The sequence below is a fragment of the Zalophus californianus genome, chromosome 16, assembly GCF_009762305.2.
Source record: "Zalophus californianus isolate mZalCal1 chromosome 16, mZalCal1.pri.v2, whole genome shotgun sequence".
NCBI classification, from domain to species: Eukaryota; Metazoa; Chordata; class Mammalia; order Carnivora; family Otariidae; genus Zalophus; species Zalophus californianus.
The window spans coordinates 32179412-32192746 of NC_045610.1; the positions used below are offsets into that span (position 1 = coordinate 32179412).

The following is a 13335-nucleotide window of genomic DNA, read 5'->3' on the forward strand; positions in this document are numbered from 1 at the left end:
TGTTTTTGTTTTTATCTTTTTTTCTTTTTTTCTCTTACTTTTTTCTTTCTTTCCCTTTATTTTCCCCTGGTTTCAGGTCTTTTCTGATATGTATACAGTATATTTGCTGGGGACGTTGTAAACCTTTTAGCATTTTGTTCTTTCATTCATCTATTCTCCGCTGGACAAAATGACAAGACGAAAAAAATCACCTCAGCAAAAAGAACAAGAGGTAGTACCGTCAGCCAGGGACCTACTCAATACGGACATTAGTACGATATTGGACCTAGAGTTCAGAATCATGACTTGAAAGATACTAGCTGGGCTTGAAAAAAGCGTGGAAGTTATTAGAGAAACCCTTTCTGGAGAAATAAAAGAACTAAAATCTAACCAAGTCGAAATCAAAAAGGCTATTGATGAGGTGCAATCAAAAATGGGGGCACTAACTGCTAGGATAAATGAGGCAGAAGAGAGAATCAGTGATATAGAAGACCAAATGATGGAAAATAAAGAGGCTGAGAAAAAGAGAGAGAAACAACTCCAGGATCATGAGGGCAGAATTCGAGAGATAAGTGATACAATAAGATGAAACAACATTAGAATAATTGGGATCCCAGAAGAAGAAGAAAGACAGAGAGGGGCAGAAGGTATATTGGAGCAAATAATAGCAGAGAACTTCCCTAATGTGAGGAAGGAAACAGGCATCAAAATCCAGGAGGCACAGAGAACCCCTCTCAAAATCAATAATAATAGGTCAACACCCCGACATCTAATGGTAAAACTTACGAGTCTCAGAGACAAAGAGAAAATCCTGAAAGCAGCTGGGGAGAAGAGATATGTAACCTACAATGGTAAAAATATTAGATTGGCAACAGACCTATCCACAGAGACCTGGCAGGCCAGAAAGGACAGGAAAGATATCTTCAGAGCACTAAACGAGAAAAATATGCAGCCAAGAATACTATATGCAGCTAAGCGGTCATTGAAAATAGAAGGAGAGATAAAAAGCTTCCAGAACAAACAAAAACTAAAGGAATTTGCAAACACGATACCAGCCCTCCAAGAAATATTGAAAGGGGTCCTCTAAGCAAAGAGAGAGCCTAAAAGCAACATAGATCAGAAAGGAACACAGACAACATACAGTAACAGTCACCTTACAGGCAATACAATGGCACTAAATTCATACCTTTCAATAGTTACCCTGAATGTAAATGGGCTAAATGCCCCAATTAAAAGACACAGGCTATCAGATTGGATTAAAAAACAAGACCCATCCATATGCTGTCTGCAAGAGACTCATTTTAGACCCAAGACACCCCCAGATTGAAAGTGAGGGGGTGGAAAACCATTTACCATGCTAATGGACACCAAAAGAAAGCTGGGGTGGCAATCCTTATATCAGACAAACTAGATTTTAAAACAAAGACTGTTATAAGAGATGAGGAAGGACACTATATCCTACTTAAAGGGTCTATCCAACAAGAAGATCTAACAATTGTAAATATCTATGCCCCGAACATGGGAGCAGCCAATTATATAAGGCAATTAATAACAAAAGCAGAGAAACACATTGACAACAATACAATAATAGTGGGGGACTTTAACACCCCTGACTGAAATGGACAGATCATCTAAGCAAAAGATCAACAAGGAAATAAAGACTTTAAATGACACACTAGACCAAATGGACTTCACAGACATATTCAGAACATTCCATCCCAAAGCAACGGAATACACATTCTTCTCTAGTGCCCATGGAACATTCTCCAGAATGGATCACATCCTAGGTCACAAATCAGGTCTCAACCTTTACCAAAATATTGGGATCATTCCCTGCATATTTTCAGACCACAATGCTTTGAAACTAGAACTAGGAAAATCGGAAAGAACTCAAATACGTGGAGGCTAAAGAGCATCCTACTAAAGAATGAATGGGTCAACCAGGAAATTAAAGAAGAATTAAAAAAATTCATGGAAACCAAAGAAAATGAAAACACAACTGTTCAAAATCTTTGGGATACAGCAAAGGCAGTCCTGAGAGGAAAGTATATAGCAATACAAGCCTTTCTCAAGAAACAAGAAAGGTCTCAATTAAACCACCTAACCCTACACCTAAAGGAGCTGGAGAAAGAAAAGCAAATAAAGCCTAAAACCAGCAGGAGAAGAGAAATAATAAAGATCAGAGCAGAAATCAATGAAATAGAGAGCAAAAGAACAGTAGAACAGATCAACGAAACTAGGAGCTGGTTCTTTGAAAGAATTAACAAGATTGATAAACTCCTGGCCAGACTGATCAAAAAGAAAAGAGAAATGATCCAAATCAAGAAAATCATGAATGAAAGAGGAGACATCAAAACCAAAGCCAAAGAAATACAAACAATTATAAGAATATATTATGAGCAACTCTATGCCAGCAAATTAGATAACCTGGAAGAAATGGGTTCATTCCTAGAGATGTATCAACTACCAAAATGGAACCAGGAAGAAATAGAAAACCTGAGAGACCTATAACCACTAAGGAAATTGAAGCAGTCATCAAAAATCTCCCAAGAAACAAAAATTCAGGGCCAGATGGCTTCCTAGGGGAATTCTATCACACATTTAAAGAAGAATTAATACCTATTCTCCTGAAACTGTTCCAAAAAAAATAGAAATGGAAGGAAAACTTCCAAATTCATTTTATGAGGCCACCATTACCTTGATCCCAAAACCAGACAAAGACCCCATCAAAAAGGAGAATTACAGACCAATATCCTTGATGAACATGGATGCAAAAATTCTCACCAAAATACTAGCCAATAGGATCCAACAGTCCATTAAAAGGATTATTCACCACGACCAAGTGGGATTTATCCCTGGGCTGCAAGGCTGGTTCAACATCCGCAAATCAATCAACGTGATACAATACATCAACAAAAGAAAGAACAAGAATCATATGATCCTCTCCATAGATGCAGAAAAAGCATTTGACAAAGTACAGCATCCTTTCTTGATCAAAACTCTTCAGAGTATAGGGATAGAGGGTACATACCTCACTATCATAAAAGCCATCTACGAAAAACCTACAGCGAATATCATTCTCAATGGGGAAAAGCTGAGAGCTTTTCCCCTAAGGTCAGGAACGCGGCAGGGATGTCCACTCTCACCACTGCTATTCAACATAGTATTAGAAGTCGTAGCCACAGCAATCAGACAACAAAAAGAAATCAAAGGCATCCAAATCGGCAAAGAGGAAGTCAAACTCTCACTCTTTGCAGATGATATGATACTGTATGTGGAAAACCCAAAAGACTCCATCCCAAAACTGCTAGAACTCATACAGGAATTCAGTCAAGTAGCAGGCTATAAAATCAATGCACAGAAATCAGTGGCATTCCTATACACCAACAACAAGACAGAAGAGAGACAAATCAAGGAGTCGATCCCATTTACAATTGCACCCAAAACCATAAGATACCTAGGAATAAATTTAACCAAAGAGGCAAAGGATCTGTACTCAGAAAACTATAAAATACTCAGGAAAGTAATTGAAGAAGACACAAAGAAATGGAAAAACTTTCCATGCTCATGGATTGGGAGAACCAAGTTTGTGAAGATGTCAATGCTACCTAGAGCAATCTACACATTCAATGCAATCCCCATCAAAATACCATCCACTTTTTTCAAAGAAATGGAACAAATAATCCTAAAATTTCTATGGAACCAGAAGAGACCCAGAATAGCCAGAGGAATACTGAAAAAGAAAAGGAAAGCTGGCGGCATCACAATTCCAGACTTCCAGCTCTATTACAAAGCTGTCATCATCAAGACAGTATGGTACTGGCACAAAAACAGACACATAGATCAATGGAACAGAATCGAGAGCCCAGAAATGGACCCTCAACTCTATGGTCAACTTATCTTTGCCAAAGCAGGAAAGAATGTCCAGTGGCAAAAAGACAGTCTCTTCAACAAATGGTGTTGGGAAAATTGGACAGCCACATGCAGAAGAATGAAACTGGACCATTTCCTCACACCACACACAAAGATAGACTCCAAATGGTTGAAAGACCTAAACGTGAGACAGGAGTCCATCCAAATCCTAAAGGAGAACACAGGTAGCAACCTCTTCGACCTCAGCTGCAGCAACTTCTTCCTAGAAAAATCGCCAAAGGCACGGGAAGCCAGGGCAAAAATGAACTATTGGGATTTCATCAAGATAAAAAGCTTTTGCACAGCAAAAGAAACAGTCCACAAAACCAAAAGACAACCGACAGAATGGGAGAAAATATTTGCAAATAACATATCAGATAAAGGTCTAGTATCCAAAATCTATAAAGAACTTATCAAACTCAACACCCAAAGAAGAAATAATCCAATCAAGAGATGGGCAGAAGACATGAACAGACATTTTTCCAAAGAAGACATCCAAATGGCCAACAGGCACATGAAAAAGTGCTCAACATCGCTCGGCATCAGGGAAATCCAAATCAAAACCTCAATGAGATACCACCTCACACCCGTCAGAATGGCTAAAATTAACAAATCAGGGAACGACAGATGTTGACGCGGATGTGGAGAAAGGGGAACCCTCCTACACTGCTGGTGGGAATGCAAGCTGGTGCAACCACTCTGGAAAACAGTATGGAGGTTCCTCAAACAGTTGAAAATAGAGCTACCATTCGATCCAGCAATTGCACTACTGGGTATTTACCACATAGATACAAATGTAGGGACCCGAAGGGGTACTTGCACCGCAATGTTTATAGCAGCAATGCCCACAATAGCCAAACTGTGGAAAGAGCCAAGATGTCCATGGACAGATGAATGGATAAAGAAGAAGTGATATATATACACAATGGAATATTATGCAGCCATCAAAAGGAATGAGATCTTGCCATTTGCAACGACGTGGATGGAACTGGAGGGTGTTATGCTTAGTGAAATAACTCAATCAGAGAAAGACATGTATCATATGACCTCACTGATATGAGGAATTCTTAATCTCAGGAACAAACTGAGTGTTACCGGAGTGGTTGGGGGTGAGAGGGATGGGGTGGCTGGGTGATAGACATTGGGGAGGGTATGTGCTACGGTGAGCGCTGTGAATTGTGCAAGACTGTTGAATCACAGATCTGTACTTCTGAGAAAATAACGCCACATATTTTAAGAAAATATTTAAAAAAAAAGAGAAGAAGATAGCAGGAGAGGAAGAATGAAGGGGAGTAAGTCAGAGGGGGAGACGAACCAGGAGAGATGATGGACTCTGAAAAACAAACTGAGGGTTCTAGAGGGGAGGAGGGTAGGGGTGTTATGAACAAACAATGAATCATGGAACACTACATCAAAAACAAATGATGTAATATATGGTGATTAACACAACAATAAAAAATTAAAAAAAAAGAAAACAAAGAAAGGTATACACACACACACACACACACACACACACACACACAGGCTCCTGGATGTCTCAGTCAGTTAAGCATCGGCCATCAGCTTAGGTCATGATCTCCGGGTTCTGGGATCAAGCCCAGTGTCAGGGCTCCCTGCTCAGCCGGGAGTCTGCTTTTTCCTCTCCCTCTGCCTCTCCCCCTCACTGGTGCTCTCTATCTCGCTCTGCACTCTCTCTTTCTCTCAAATAAATAACTAAATCTACTCCCCCCCAAAATATATATCCAGAGTAAAAGAATGTAAGAGTAGAAAGATTTAAGATAAAGTCGAAAAGGCATCACAGAAAGTAAACAGATAATAGGAAAAATAATTAGAGGTTCACAGGGGTCCAATATGCAATGAATAGAAATTACAGAAAGATAGGAGAAAAAATGAAGGGAGAACTGTATCCACAATATAGTTCAGGAAAATTTCTTTGTCCTAAAAGCCAAGCATTCCCAGATTGAGATTTTCTGTTAAATGCTTAGCAAGTTCAGTGAAAAGTGGGCCACATAAATATACATGATAATATCCAGCCTATGCTTCTGTAGGCAAATTATTAACCAAGTGTGATGAAAGAAATGAAGATATAGACAGCTAGGTCTCAAATAAAGGTACCCCTGATGTGTCCTTTAGCAGAAAGCTTTTGGAGAATTTCCTCTATTTTATTTTATTATGTTATGTTAATCACCATACATTACATCATTAGTTTTTGATGTAGTGTTCCATGATTCATTGTTTGCGTATAATACCCAGTGCTCCATGCAGAACGTGCCCTCTTTAATACCCATCACCAGGCTAACCCATCCTCCCACCTCCTCCCCTCTAGGACCCTCCGTTTGTTTCTCAGAGTCCAGAATTTCCTCTATTTAACAAGGAAATGAATTAACAGAGAACACATAGGCTCCAGAAAAGAGGGAGTCAAAGAAGTGGAATGATTCTACAATGATTGTAAAAATCATACCCAGGATTGCAGCTATGTAGTAGGCCTAGAGAGAAGCCAGATCAGATTGGAACTGTATTATATGGAGAGCCAAGAGTGTTTTCCCAGGGAAAATTGTGTTTTATAAGTTAACTGATATATTTGGTTATGCTTAGAGATATGTTAAAGTTCTATTTGGAGTGTTTGGGGAAAGAATTAGTAATAGATACAAAGTAAAGTGATAAAAAAAAAGGTAATGTATTTAAAAACCAATACCAATACTTTAGTAGGGAATATGGAAGAAATTATTTAATATGGGAAAGGAGAAATAAAAACAGTGATTTCATTTTATGTTTATTTTCTGTATAGCTGATTAATTGTAAATGGAATTTGATTTGTGAACTATTGTTTTTTCCTACCCTGTTCATACTTTTTGACTTTGCTCAATTTCCTAAAACATTCTTCAGTAATTTTGGCCTCCATATAAACTTAGATGTTTACATTTCAGAAGGATAACGACAGGCTTTGAAGTAAAACTATTTGATAACTATCCTTTGTCTCTCTCTGTGTATGTAAAATCATATCTAATACATCATATATAACTAATATAGTGCACATATCATATATAACTAACATAATGTATAACTAATATGATAACTGTGTCTCTTATTCTGTGGAAAAGAAAAGAGTGACATTTAACCTATTTCATAAGTTCAGTTTATTCATGCCTTTTCTAATACTTTCAGTTGGTGGCTGCTTAGTTCATAGGTCATAAATATAGTTTTCTTATCAATACCAAATGGGATATTTAAAGCTTGGCACTAAAGCTGATTTGCTCCTTAAAAGAGGGTCACGTTTTGGATTTTGTCCCTTTCTTTTTGAAAAAAGGACCTATATTGTTTCCACAAAAAGGAATAATTCAGTCACAGTGTCTATAACTGAAAATAATGAATGAGCAGTATTCATATGCTATTTAGAAATATGTAGGTAAATTCATACATGGATAACTGCAAGTGTTACCTCAGGACTGCTGTTTTTTGTCCATAAGAGTTGTGAATGTTATCAAATTTTTAAAGTATTATATACATATTACTTAATAAATACAAAGATTAAAATAGAAAAAAGTAGAAGGAATTTTAAGGTAAAATGTGGAAAATTATAATCCGATAATACAGAGGTAACATCTTCCAGTACTTTATCTTTTTATGTTTGTATATAGTTTTTTTTACAAAAATGAGAGTATGCATGTTTGATTTTGCTATTTCAGTTGTTACATTTTGAATATTTTCCTTGGCATTATTCATAAAATATGTGATAATTCACAAAAATTAGTTCCTTGCTGTTTTATATAAGGAAGCTTTTCTCTTCTGTGTATTCATTTATTCAACAAATATTGGTGGTGTTTTTTAAGGACTGATTTACTTATTTTGGACAGCAAGAGAGCACAAGCAGGGAGGGGCAAAGGGAGAGAGAGAATCTTAAGCAGATTCCATGCCCAGCTTGGACCCCGACACGTGGCTCAAACTCACAATCCTGAGATCATGACTGAGCTGAAATCAAGTATTGGTCACTTAACCAACTGAGCCACCCAGGCGCCCCTCAGCAAATACTGTTTGAGTTATCAAATGTACAACACCATGCTTGGCACTGGGGATAGACCCATAAACAGGAAGCTGTAGTCTGAGCTATCAGAATGCTTACAGTCTACTGAAGGAAACACATTACATGAATCAGTACCCAAGTGCAATTGGGATTTGTATTTATTCAAAGTAAATATATACTATTGGTAGTATTTAATAAGAGAATCTAACCTTGTTTGAGAGATCAGAGATTTTCTACATAAATGCCATGTAATCTGAGACTTGAAAGAGGATTCTGGACAAAGGAAACCACATAATCTATTGTTTGTGATCCAAATATTTTAAACAAGGCAATTATTTGAGAGGAATTCTGAAAATCACAAATTATGTATATGTAGTTTGAATTATGCCTGAGTTGAACTTGCAATTTAATGGATACCTCTTTTTCTATAGCTTCATCTCAAGATTCTTCCTGAGTAATTGATAATCTGATTATAGAGCTAAGTAAACTCATGAGTACTTATGTAATTCTAGATCCAGTTAAACTCATAAAGACTACTTACATTTTGCCTTACATTGCAAGACATGGGTTAGGTAATATGAGGGATTAAGTTCAATATTATCTGTTTCCTGACTTCAATGAGCTTGATAATTATGCTTTCTAACCAAAAGAAATGTTATCTAAGAGAGTAATATCCGAGTTTAAATCAGACATAACGATTTTTGAATTTTTATTTTACTCTTATTATTCTATTGATTATCATAAAAAGGCAACATATCTTCCTGTAATGAGAACATTTAGTCACAATCCTATTTCTCTCACTTTATTTCTCACATGTTCAGATGAATTTATACTCAGTTTTAAAGAATAATTAATAACTGAGATTTACAAATTATATTCACATACATACTTATCATGACCGAATGACTTTGTTCACTTCAGCAGAAGATGAAATAATGAAACTAATTTTGCTTATTGAAGTTTCAGTGCTAAATATCAAAGAAAGAAATACAAGGTATTAATTCAATTGATTTGCTATTTGGATCTTTCAAAATGTTTTCCCATAAATAACCAACTTTAATTAGCATTCTGCCTTTATCCATAAACTTAGATTAAAAAAATGTATACCTTCACTTAGTTCAGGCTGATAGATGACCCAATTACTTTACAAACATTTATTGTATAGGCTGTAAAGAACAAATCATTATTTGCCAAATTGAAGAGGAGTGTTTGCAAGTTTCTCAAATGCAGGGCCACAGTCTTCTGCCTCCTTTTATTATTAGACAGTGAAATGGTTAAAATGTAATAACCCAGTTGATAAAGTCCTGGTGGAATATTTAGCAGCAGACACATAATATAAGCATTAGGTAACTCCTGCTTCCTCTCCTCCTTCTCTCTGTCTCTGTTTTTGTCTCTCTCTCCTTCTTATAATACCTAATTTGGGAAGATATTTTGAGATAGTCCTCAGCCTAAAACCTGTCACTCTCCTTCTATAAGGAGTGCCTGCCTCTGTCATTGTAGGAACTAGAGGCAGAGATAAGAGGAACATAGAGCGGAAAAGCCATTCTTGAGCATTAACAGGTGATTGTAGTGGGCAATTTTGTCTTGTACACTTTTAAAGAAGATGGACCATAATAGCTTCTAGCAATATCTCCATCTATTTATCTGAACTAGACAGAATACATTAAATGTAGCAGGTATAGATCTCAGTTTATATAAACTCGGGTTTTCAGTAAAGACATTTCTAATATTTTTCTAAAATGTACTGTATCCATAGTGATGTTTTTCACTACATGTTCCAGAAAAACTGGCTAAAAATGACTTAGATGATGATGGACATACTGTCTCCCATATCAAGAAGTCCACAGGCAGGTGATTCCAGAGTTGATTAATTCAGAAGCCAAAGGATGTTATCATGTTCTTTCCTTCTTTTTGCTCCATCATGTTTGGAGTTGGCTTTGTCCTCAGGCCTTTTCACAACCATAGTTCTAAATAGAAAATCCTCCAACAGCTGAAGTAGGAAAAGAACATTTTCTTCTCACATGTTACTTCTCAGCAGGGAGGTAAATCGTTCCCAGACTTTATAGACATTTGTGTGCATTCTTTATAATTTATGTATGAGTATAATCTGTGTGAGGAAGGAAGCTCAAATGGGAGCTTACACTGTGTCCTTACACTTCCTTTTGCTCTTGTTTAATTTATGTCTTTTTTGAGAAAGAGGAGCATCATACTCACTTTACATAAAAGAATCAGCATACCGTGCCTTCCCTCAACCATTTAAATACTGCATGGTTAAATACTGACTCATCACATTCTCAATAATATATCAGAGAAGTATTCATATATATTGTATTTTTGTTAGTTACAATAATTACAATGGTTCAAATGCCCAGAACAGTACCAATGTGATGATTTATAGAAATGCTAGGTCCTTTCCATGTATTATCTTGTTTTAATATGTAACATCAAACTGGGAATAAAGAAAACATAAGTTGGGGTGGCTGGGTGGCTCGGTTGGTTAAGCATCTGACTCTTGATTTCAGTTTAGGTCATAATCTCAGGGTCATGGGATTGAGCCCCACATAGGGCTTTGCAGTTGTCATGGAGTCTGTTTGAGATTCTCTCCCTCCTACTCTGCCCCTCTCCCTGCTTGTGCTCTCTCTCTCTCTCTCTCTCAGATAAATAAATAAAATCTTGAAAGGAAAATGTAAGTTAATTAACTAAGAATATATTATGATTTGTTTGATATTTGAAAATAAGGTCGATAACTCTCCTTAACGAATTTATGTTGAAAACCTAAAAGAACTTGATAGAACCACCTTCCTAAATTTTAAAATGACCTCAGTTATTTTTCTCCAGTATTACTAGTTTTGTTTTCTAACTATCAACAGATCAAAAGGCTATCTACAGTTTTGATGAATTTATAAACTGTAAAGTTCTGCACAAGTATATTATTACTATATTAAGCAATATATAAAATCACTCCCTTCCTCTCCTTTTTATATGCATTGATGAGTTTTACTTCCATTCATCTCTATCAGATTTAGATAATTTCTTATATATTATATTGCCTCTTTAGCATTTTTAAAGCCCCATTATTGAGTGTTTCTTTCCACTGTATAACTGAAGAGTAGTTGGGGCATAGGGAAGATTATCTAGCAGTTTTCAATTTCCTGACTAGTGCTTTTAACTCTTCTAGGCTCCAGATACAGGTTGCGTATCTGACGAGAGTTCAGAACACTGCTGCTTATCAAGTCTAAGGAGCAATGGTGGGTGTTCAGTAAATGTTTGTTACAAGAATGAGAATCAAAAATCTATAAGCAAAAATAGTATATTGTATAAGCATGGGGACTGGAGATGAAGAATGGCAGTATACTGGAAAAAAAAAAAAACAAAAACCAAACAGGCATGAGAGATGGAAGATGTGGCCATAAACCAATGCTGGCTATTCACTTTATTATTTGTATGACTTTGAGGAAATTAATAACCAATCTGAGCTTCCATTTTTTTAGCTTAAAACAACAATAATTTTTTAATTTTTTCTCACAGTTTTGTGGGTCAGGAATTTAGACAGGTAATAAACAGTGGTGGGGGGGACTTGTCTCTGCTCTAGGATGTCTGGAGATACAGCTGGGGACTGGATGGTATCTGTCTCTCTTCTCTCTATAAATGGTCCCCCTAGCATGGAAACTTCAGAGGAATTGTAATTCTCATGTGGTAGTTTAAGACTATAAGAACAAGTGTTCCAAGTGACCCCGGCAAAACGGGTTCATGTGACTAAAGTTCAGTGATCCTGGAACATCCTTGCAATCACATTCTATTAGTTAATCAAGTTTTAAGAGCCATCCAAGATCCACTGGATGGAGAATTTGATTTCATCTTTCAGTGAGTGGAGTATCAAAGAATTTTTGCTATCAGTAATCCAGAAGAAAAACTTCATAGAATGTTGTTATATACTAATGTTAAAATCTGAAGTCTCATTTGATGAGCATGAAAACTTCTAAAGAACGAAGCTCTTAGTTTCTGATTTATTTTTATATTGAGAATGTCTTGGTATTTTTCAATTTATAGTTGACATTGAGAGACTCGAGGGAACATGCAGACATTGTCAGATGAGTTAAACCCTATCTACAGTTTGATCTTTGTTAATAAAGTAAAATGAGGCAAATGTGACCTTTGTCCTAATAATACTTTTAGGGAAGGATTTTTAAAGATCTGTTCAGCCATTTCACAATTTCACCCACATTTAAGAAATCTCAAAGATGTAATTGTGATGGGTCTATGTATGTAAAAATTAAATTTGAGTAATCTCTGGGTAAATGAAGTTGTGAAACTATCCAGCTCCCCTGAATTATATGCACTAGAAGAGTATACACCAATGTTCTTTGTGTTCGTATGCATATTATTGCATCTTAGAATTCTTTTTTTAAATTTTTTTAAATTTTATTTTATTATGTTATATTAGTCACCATACATTACATCATTAGTTTTTGATGTAGTGTTCCATGATTCCTTGTTTACATATAACACTCAGAGCTCCATTCAATACCTGCCCTCCTTAAAACCCATCACCAGGCTAAACCATCCCCCCACATCTCCCCTCTAAAACCCTCAGTTTGTTTTTCAGAGTCCATCAGACTTAGAATTCTTAAATTCTATCTTCTTAATCCAAATCAAGAAAAATTCTGTTTTTCATTTGGTCCTGACACTTTCATATAACTAGTCTTTGTAAAATGCCAATTTTGGCATGTCGTGTGTGTGTGTGTGTGTGTGTGTGTGTGTGTGTGTGATGTGCTATTCAGATTCACAGCAGAAGCGAGAGGAAGGTACAGAGATTCCCCACGTGCCCTTTGCCCCAACACATGCATAGATATTATCAAACATCACTAATCACAGTGGTACATGTTATAACTGATGAACCTACATTAACACATCATTTTATTCAAAGTCCACAGTTTATCTTAGGGTTCCCTCTTGGTGGTGTACATTCATTCTGTGGGTTTGGACAAATGTGCAATGACAGGTATCCATTATTATAGTATCATACAGAGTATGTTTACTGCCCTAAACATTCTCTGTGCTCTATCCATCTTTTGCTCCTACCCCTACTGCTCCCATTTTTTAAAAATCTGTAAAATAGGTATAATTACAACTGCCTTGCAGTGTTGCCCATTTTATAATTATAATTTATAATTTATAATTAGCTATAACATTGTGGGCCACACAATAGGCATTTAATACATGGGAGCCATTATTATTATTCAATAAGCAAAATTTTTCTGTTTTCTTTTACTTCAGGATAGGTCATTTGATTTTACTCACCAAATGGAGATCAGGGAAAGATGGATTTAGGGATTAGAATGAAAGATTGATAGTGCCAGAAAGGATCTGAGAGCTTACTTGGTGTGTCCAGTGTAAGCCCTTTTATCAGAGACTGAAGCCCA

General features: G+C 36.3%; 1 long non-coding RNA gene across 1 annotated transcript in view; it reads left to right on the forward strand.

Moving 5' to 3' along the window:
- Positions 1–6218: 6218 nt before the first annotated feature.
- The window catches only part of LOC113908114, a 118758-nt gene continuing 111641 nt past the window's right edge, over positions 6219–13335 (forward strand). Inside the window, exons 1-2 of the long non-coding RNA XR_003515360.2 lie at positions 6219–6563; positions 11091–11160. This is a non-coding gene — a long non-coding RNA (uncharacterized LOC113908114). The remainder of the gene's footprint in view (positions 6564–11090; positions 11161–13335) is intronic.